This window comes from Artibeus jamaicensis, unplaced genomic scaffold (genome assembly GCF_021234435.1).
Source record: "Artibeus jamaicensis isolate MK-2021 breed Jamaican fruit bat unplaced genomic scaffold, CSHL_Jam_final scaffold_584, whole genome shotgun sequence".
Classification (NCBI taxonomy): domain Eukaryota; kingdom Metazoa; phylum Chordata; class Mammalia; order Chiroptera; family Phyllostomidae; genus Artibeus; species Artibeus jamaicensis.
Window position 1 is genome coordinate 606182 of NW_026522048.1, and position 9565 is coordinate 615746.

At 32.7% G+C, this 9565-nt stretch overlaps 1 non-coding gene across 1 annotated transcript; it reads right to left on the minus strand.

Annotated features, from left to right (window-relative positions):
• Nucleotides 1-472: 472 nt before the first annotated feature.
• On the minus strand, nt 473-598 carry LOC119050957 (small nucleolar RNA SNORA20). Its single transcript, XR_005082843.2, has one exon. It is a non-coding gene; the product is annotated as a small nucleolar RNA SNORA20 (small nucleolar RNA).
• Between the last annotated feature and the right edge of the window lie 8967 nt (nt 599-9565).

A 9565-nucleotide genomic window follows, 5' to 3' on the forward strand; every position in this document is an offset into this window, starting at 1 on the left:
ATTTTAATTAATTGCTTTTTCTTCTAATCCAATCTCTTATATACATATATCTACATTTATATTAGTATTATCTTGAACTTAGACTTGAGTAAGCAACACCTACTTGGGAAATACATGATGAACCCTGTCTTTCTTTGGAACATTATCATTGTTTCAGTCATCCAAATGGAATTCTGAAGTAATATTTGAGTTTCTTTTTCTTCATTTTCAAATGAAAGAAGTTGGCAAATCCTCTGTATTTAGTTTGAGCAATAAAAGCAACAAAAGCAATAATATATAATTCTTGGTGTTATAACTTGGAAGTTTATAGTGCTTCCTCTCACATATTATCTCATTAAACATCTAGGAGATGGATATGCAAACATATAATAGTATTAACTCATCACTGTTCTGTGAACTTGATGGAATAGCCCCATTTAACAGACGGGTATGTTAAGGCTGAGCTAAGTAATCTTTTTTTTTGCAGTGTTTAGAAAATGCATGCAAAAGAGATTGAAAGGTTATTCCACCTCCATTCACAGTGGCTGGGTATTATTTTATCCCATGCGTATAACTGATCATGTCATTAGAAAGACTATAGCAGCAAATAAATGGAAAAAAAGTAATTTTTTAAAAAAGATTTTATTTATTCCTTTTAAGAGAGAGGGGAAGAGAAAGAGAAAGAGAGGGAGAGAAACATCTATGTGTGGTTGCCTCTCACATGCTCCCTGCTGGGGACCTGGCCAGCAACCCAGGTGTGTGCCCTGACTGGGAATCAAAGAGGCACCCTTGGTTCACAGGTCTGCACTTAATCCCCTGAGCTACGCCAGCCAGGATTAAATCCTTTGATTCAGGATTTAGGCTAACCCTATTATAGCATTTAACATTGCTTTGTGACATACAGGGACTCCAAAACTTGCTTTTTCCTTTCTGTATCTCCTATTTATGTAATTTAGGTGTAATTATCTTCAACCTAAATGAGTACAAGTTTATTTTGCATAACCACACCTTTGCTATTTCTCCACACTGCTCTGCTCATTGTTATCATTCTCTGTTATATTACTTTCCATTTAAAACAGTCTATTTTTCTGATTGTAAAACAGATAAAGAGATTCTCAAATGCCAGAAGATGTTTTATGTGCTGTCTTTTGGTACTTATGACTCTGGAATAAAAATCCAAGATACTTTAAATTTGTCTTTTTAAGATCTCTTTTTTCTTAATTGAATATTTGTAGAAATTTATCTACATTTGGATGAGTTTATGTCTACTTATTGGAATATTTTTGTATGATTTTAGTTGTTCATATTTCTCTTCTCTCCTTCACAACTCACATAACAAGTTTATTTTAACTCTTGCATTCATTTCTATTTTGCTAGAAATATTTTCTCATTTTAACTTGTGGAAAGTGGTAAAAAGGGAGAATGAGACAAAATACTCTGAAGATTAATAAAGAATTTGTCCTAAGGTGTCAGAAAAAACAATAATCATAAAGTAAAAGAAATGACAATGAGATTTTGAAAAAATGAGAGAAAGCAAAAGTAGTAGAGAGTTTCAGGAAAGTCAAAAGTTGAATTGCTAAAAACACAAATAAGATCAAGACTAATAAAAACAAATCACACAAAATTTAAAAAACAGATAAACCTCTGGGGAGTGACTTATATATTGTACTGGTCTTTACTGGCTAATCTCTATCTTTTTTCAATGCTTACTTTAAGATGGAAATATTTAATTACTATTTCCCAATAATAAACATACTATGGGGTCTAAATTTATTCTGAATTTAAGTATATAATTGGAACTAATGATATAAAAGTTGAAAATTGTAGAATAGAATTTACCAAATAAAGAAAGATTATTTTTCTCCTTAGGTGATTTATCTGCTCCTAAGACCTCTTAAAGCTTAAAACAGTCTGGAAGAAAATGCATCATTTTGATTTGTTTAGGAGGTACAAAATTTCAGAACAATAAACATTTGTTGAAAAAAAACACTTGATGTAGTGAAACACTTGAAAACCTTCTCTTTCTGGTGCCTTAAGAGAAGTCCCTGGTCAAGCTTCAGGAAAGATATTAAACCATTGGATTTGTATATAAAATGAGATTCAGACAAGAATATTTGGGTCAAAAATTCTAAGAACTACATCAAGATTTTATAGATGAAGATACTGCTGTGTGTGTGTATTTATCTCTGTGTGTGCTTATGTACGTGTGTAGAGTAGCGAGGTAAGACGATGCTGTGTCTTGTGTTAGTATACATGAATGACACTGGTATTTGTGAATTCTCTACTTTCAGATTTAAGAAAGCAATGTATGTGTGTGTAGTTATTTCTTTATCTCACCAACAATATATATCACTAGTTGCCCCTTTTATGATGTGTTGGAACACTTACGACATCATTCGTTTAATTAAACAAAATAATTTTATTTAATTACCTTTGGAACATTCCTGAGGAAAACTTTGTAACAACTTTCTTAATTTAACCTTTAACAGTGGTGAACATAGCCATTTGCCTACTTACTACTCATTTATGACACATAAAATTTAGCATTTGCATGCACCACTAAAGAAGGAAGGTGAAAATGTATCACGTTTTATGGACAACGAGGTCATGATTTTCAATTGTTCTTGCACCAGCAAAATTTGTGGTGTCTGAGCAATACTACATCGTACTTGGGTCTTGGGGGTGGGACCCCGCTTACACGAAGACCTGCCCTACAAAGGCATCACAGAATGCTTATTTTACTGAGGTTCTTTTTTTCTGTAATCAAAAGGTGAAAAGCATATTAGAATGACTTTTGTTAAAACCGTTATTTTATTTGTGTGTATGCGTGTGCATGTGTGTGGGGGGGAAAGAGAGAGATTGCTATAAAATGAGACCCTCTAGCTCATTAATATTCTAGAGCATGGGTAACAGTTTCGAAACAATATTTCAATGGTATAGAAACGTTATCTCCTCTATTGTTAATTTATTTAAAAGTTATATTTTTGCCATGTTGAGTCAGAAAGAGCTACATTCCACAAAGAGGAGAAATGAGAAACAAATGGGGTTTTGGGTGTGGTGTATGCATGGTATCCGAAAACCCCAGGGTCCACCATTCCCTTCATTTCATGGACCATATGTTCTGCTTTCCTGTGTAGGGAAATGCAACACAATGACATCTGGAAGGCTTTTCCTGCCCTTATTTTTTTTAAATCCCTGTCTCAAATAAAGCTGAAGTATTAGAAGTGATACGGACATATACAAGCATGATTTTTGACTAGCAGCAGTACTAGACTTTCAATATAAAAACATTAGCTTTATATTTAATTTGCAATTAACTCAGTATAAATGAGTTTTGAAGCTTGTACATTAAGCAGACTTCAATGAAATAAGCTTGTAAAAATAGATATTTATTTCTTAAGTCAATAAATTTCTCTTTTGTAAAAAAAATAATAAAGGTAAGCACTCATTAAGCTCCCGATTCAGAGTGAAATTCAATGTAGAGATTTGGAAAAGATAAAAATGTACTTGATAACAAAATTTGTCCTGATCTTGCTTACTTGCTTAATGAGCATGGTTATTTCAGTTAGGAAGCATGCTGGATATCATGCCATAATCACGACACAGATATGTGAGACTGACTTTTAAATGCCTCCATCTCTCTAATTAATACACACCCCTCACCTAGAAGTTTGAAAATACGTGTAGCATCCAGGGGTATCAACAGTGTAAAGAAGTGTAAATGTAGCATCATTAAATGGTGTCTGAGGAAAATATAGTGAAAGTGGCATTTACCTTAAAAAGTTCAAAATTTGTTTTAAATACTGTTGGAACTTCTTTTCCACTTTAAAAATAGTGTTCTGTTTCACATTTAATGAGGGTCATTGATTAGTAGGTAAAATGTGCTTCTGCTAAGAGTATATAGAATATTTCACAGCTTCCAAAAGAATTGTGCTAATCTGGTAGCCACTAACCACATGTGGATATTTATACTTTAATTAATTAAAATTAATACCATATGATCTCACCTTTAACAGGAAGCTGAACAACAAAACGAACAAGCAAGCAGAAAAAAAAAAAAAAGACGCTGAAATAGAGAACAAGGGGACAGTGACCAGAGGGGAGAGGGAAGGGAAGTTAAGGGGAAAAAGGGGAGGGATTTGGAGGAACAAATAGGAAGGACACAGGGATGAGAACTAAGCAGGTTGGAAATGGGAGGGAGGTGGGGAGCAAGGGGTGGGGGAGGCTGGGATGGGAGAAATAGACAAAAAAACTGTACTTGAAAAATAATTTAAAAAAATAAAAAAAATTAAATACAGTTTAAAAATGAAGTCCATAGCTCCTGACATTTAAGTGTTTATTATACACATATGGCTAGTATTTTCTGTATTGGGCAGGATAAATACAGAGCATTTCAGTGTGGCTGATAGTTTTCATAGACAAGCCTGTCTATCAGAGTAAAGTCCTGCAAAGCATTTCAGAAGGGAACATTCAGAACTTCAGGAAGTGTTCAAATGGTAGAATTATTTAGCCTGGAAGGAAGAAAGAGGTCTGGCTTCATGATGGTTTGAATGACAGAAAGGTTACAAAGAGGGGCATCCAACTGTTTTTATATAGTAGGTAGGGAAAGGTGGAACTGATTTCAAATACAGAAGAGGGATTTAGGTTAAACAAAAAAAGGGAAGGTTATTAAAAATAAATGACTTATAGAAATCTTCTCCTTTGTGGCTGTCTCTAAGAAAACCATATACATAGTGAAATCTGTGAATATTTATCACAGATAATTAAATGAAATGTTTTGATTATCTTTGTAAACTCAGTGAGATAAAGTTACTCAATCAATTGATATTTATTGGGTGGGTTCTATGTCTTAGGCAATGTACGAGAGAGAAGATACACAAGGGGAAACTTGCCCAAAACCAGAATCTATTTATAAAAAAAATGTGTATTTATTCTTACATGTTTAAACTTCAATCACCTTTAATATACTCTCACATATTGAGAGTATATTACTCTCAATACACAATATGTGTATTGAGAGTAATATACTCTCAATACACATATTGTGTATTGAGAGTAATATACTCTCAATATGCAATACACATATTGAGACACTTTTTCCACTGCTCAAAACAGTTTTTGAACTTGTCAACTTTGATGTCTTTTAGTGCTTTTGCTGTTTTATGTTTCACCTCTTCCACAGAGGCAAATTGTTTCCCTTTGAGGATCTTTTTCATCTGAGGGAAAAAATGTTGCTTGAGGTGAAATCTGGTGAATAGGGAGGGTGGGGCAAGGGGGAATGGTCAGTCCATTTTGGTAAAAAACTGCTGAACAATCAGCCCAGTGTGGGCAGGTGAGCTCATAAATCACCTATTATGAAATGGGTAAATGCATTGAAAGAATCTTCAAAAAAGTTCACTGAAGCCACGTGCAGCCTCTCATAATAATGCCAGCTGGTACACTGATGCAGATGGGCTCCTAGAACACTCACCCAGGGGGGAAGCCTGTACTACAAGGAGCCCTCTAGCAGGAGCACTCAACATGATTTACCTAATTCTTCTGCCTACAATATTATATTCCAGAAATTAAAGAGATAATGAATGAATGAATAAAGTATTCCAGGTAATAAAAGGGGTCATAAGCAAAATAAAATACCATAATATGGAGAAGTGACTTGGGTAGTACATGAATTTGGGAAGTCAAGGAAGGCCCCTCTGAGGAGCTGATATTTGTGTTGACATTTTCATAGGAGAAGAAGCCCAACTATGATGAAATAAGATAACCTAGGGGAGTCTTCTCCAAGAGAGAAAAAAAGAAAGTACATATTAAGGGGAAACAAAAACCAATATGTTTGGAGAAGGGTAAAGGAGGGAAAGAGTGGTTTGAGGTGAGTTGGAGAAATATGCAGGGCCCAGTTCATGTAGGGCCCATGGACCATGAAATGAAGCTCTATGTTATCCGGTTGCAATAGGAAGATAGGGAGGATTTAACAAACCATCTGGCTCTTTGATAGACAGCAGGGGTATGAAGCCATGAGGGAAGGGTGGGGTAACGAGGGCAGTCAGGGACAGGTATCGGGGTTGAACTGCAGATTTGTCGGATTTAATGTGTGGATGGGTTGGCAGTAGAGTGTAAGATAAAAAAGGATTATTCTTAATATTTGCCATGAGCAGGTATAAATGATGGTGGAATTTATTGAAATAGTGGAGCCTTCGTTGGGGTTTGTTTGGAAAGATTTCTTGTTAACTCTGAAATATATTTGAGACATTGAAGTTGACATATGTAACAGGCATTTAAATATAGTAGTCTGTGAATCTTGGTATTGTCCAGTACAAAAAATAAGTAAGATTTAGATAATTTATACACCTCTGTCAAATATCTTGATCTAATTGGCATTATTAGGATAGTACCACAAGGGCAAATATATATATAAACTTTCCATATGCATTTGGAAGATTCTCCAAAGTAAATCTTTTGCTCAGCCATAAAATAATTCTATTCAAAGAATTAGATTTTTAAAACCTTATAAATTCTGGACTAAAAATAGCATGGAATTAAACTAGAACTCAATAATAAAATATGTGAATATTTGGAAATTAAATAATATACTTTTAAGTAAACCATGGGTTTAAAATAATCACCAAAAGTTAAAAAATATTTTCACGGAAAATAACTAAACACATTAATGTTTAGTGAATATAGCTAACGAATTCTTGGAAATCAGTAGTTTTAAATGTCTCTGTTGAACAGAAGAAAGAAGTGAAGCAATGGTCTAAGTTTTCAGTTCAAGAAGCAAGAAAAATAAAAGCAAATTGATCTCACAGTCAATATGAAAGACAGTAAAATAAGAGCAGAAATCAATGAATAGAAAACAAAACGGCAACAGGCAAAATTTGAGTTTTTTTTAAAGGTCAAGAGGGATAATGGGGAAAACAGGGAAAGGGTCACTGAGGAACATGTACAAAGGACACCTGGACAAAGCCAAAGGGGGTAGAATTGAGGGTGGGAGGCAGCAAGGGGTGGGGTGGGGGGAGTTGAGGAGGGAAATGGAGACACCTATATTTGAACAACAATACAATTATGATTATACCATTAGTTGCATAAAAAGCAATTGATCAAATCCAGCATAGCAAAATTTAACACAGAATTGGAAGTTGCAGCCATAATAGTCAAACAAAAAAAAAATTGTGTCAAAACTGGAAAAGAGGAAGTAAAAAATTACTAGATTTGCCTACAAAAGGAAAGAAAATATAAATTAGCAAACAGAAATGAAGATTGAAATAAATAAATGCAAGTCTTTATTCATATTTTATGTAATTGTTGCCAAACTCCTAAGAAATCTATAAAAACAGTATCAGAACTAATAAGAAAACTTAGAAAGTTGATTGTATATGAGATAAATATACAGAAGTTAGTTTTACTCATGTGTATTCAACTGCAAACAATTGAATAATAAAATTAAAATATAAATATTCACTTACAATAACATTAAGGAAACTTCAAATACCCAGGAATAAATTTATCCAGTGACATGCAAGGCCTCTATATTGAAAACTATAGCACATTGTAAAAGACAAATTTAAAAACACCTGAACCAATGGAGAGACACACCACATTTACTTGGACGAATTTGAAGATTCAGTATTATTTAGATTTCACTTACCACCAAATTAACCTGTAAACTCACTGAACTCCTAATCCAGATCTCCTAAATTTTTGTTCTATATTTTCAGAAGCTGATTCTAAAATTTTACATGATGTGAAAATGCAAAAAGTCTGCAATAGCCAAAACAATTATGTAAAAAAAAATTGGAGGAATTACACTTATTGATTTAAATACTTACTTTAGTACAGTGGAAATCAAAATAGGATGGCTAATGCTAGAAATACAGATAAGTGGACCAAAATGGAGAGTTCTAAGACATACTGATATTTATATGGTTGATTGACTTTCAACCAAATAAATTATGGGAAAATAAATCTTTTCAATGAATGATACACAAACTGGCTTTCTAGGTGGATCAAAATGTACTTACACTCAAACCTCATAGCATACACTAACATTAATTGCAGATGATTCATAGAGCTAGTTGTAAAAGCTAAAGCTACAAAAATTCCAAGGGAAATCATAGAACACTTCCAGAAATTTAAGTAGGCAAATTTTCTTTTGAAGGAATCATAAAGCACTAGGCACAAAATGAAAGAAAATTTTGTATTGGATCAACATTAAAAAATCTTCTCATGAAAAGATTAAATTATGGACATAAGAGTCAAGAAGGCAAGTTACATACAGGAGAGGTAAATATATATATATACATACATACAAAAATATATATTTCATTGACAAAAAAACAGTTTTCTGAAATAATTTTAAAATCTCCAGGGAAGTTGATAAAACAATACAGAATTCCACATGCCCTTCATCTATCTTTCCTCAATGATAAATCTTACATGATAGTAATACAATGATCAAAATCAGGATATTGGTACAATTCTACTAACTAAACTATTACCTATATTAAAATTTTACCTGTTTAAGTTTAAATTTTATTCATTTAATTTATTTTTTGTTGTTGTTTGTTTATTTTTTAATTAATTAATTTATTTTTTGTTGTTTTTTAAAATTTTTATTTAGTTATTTTTCAAGTGCAGTTTTTTTGTCTATTTCTCCCATCCCAGCCTCGTTAAAATTTCTAAGAAAGCATCAATACATAAATGAGTATAAAAACAAACATCATCATATTATTTTTATACTCATTTATATATTGATGCTTTCTTAGACATTTTAACTTATGTTTTTGCTGACATTTTAAGAGGTGCCAATCTTTATACTCACAGTCACAGACTTCGAGTGGCATGAAAGACATCTTTCTGGGAGTAAAAGAAAAAAAATTACATGAGGTACCCTAAGGGGGAATAAAGATATCTTTTCTTCCGTTTTGTGAACGTAGCTAGTACAAAACTGCCTTCTTTAGTCTGGCTCATCCTATTCAAAACAATTAAAAAATACAATCTACATTGTATATAATGTAGTTTGAAAAACAATAAACATATTAAACATCAAGTATATGTCTGTATCATCATTAAAAAAATCACTAAAAGCCAAGGAAGAATTTTTTTGAAATTTAAATACCTAACATCTGCTGATAAAGGCATTGATCAGATTAGGCAATGAGGCTAGGTTATTTATTTATTTTAAGAGAACTTCATGAGGGAATTTTGGAAGATCAGGTTTTCTGGGTGGTTCTCTGGTTGGAATAGTTGGGACAAAAAACTCTTAAATGGTGCCAGGAGCTTGAGTTATTGCAACTTAAACACCCAGAATTAACTGTAAAGCCAACTTTTGATCGTGTTTGTTTTTAAAATCCTCTTTTCTGTGTTTTAAATATTTATTTGACTTTATTTTTGATCATTATTCTTTAGTATTTTTCAATACTGTTTCATCTGCAATGTTTAAAGTATAGTATTATAAAACAATCATTCTTATGAAGTCATTCAGCTCACATCAAAGTAAGCAATCAGATGTAGAACTTTCTGTTTGCTAAAACATTTTCTGCATTCTGGTACATAGACCAACAATAGTTTACTTCTGTAAAAATAAGGTCAT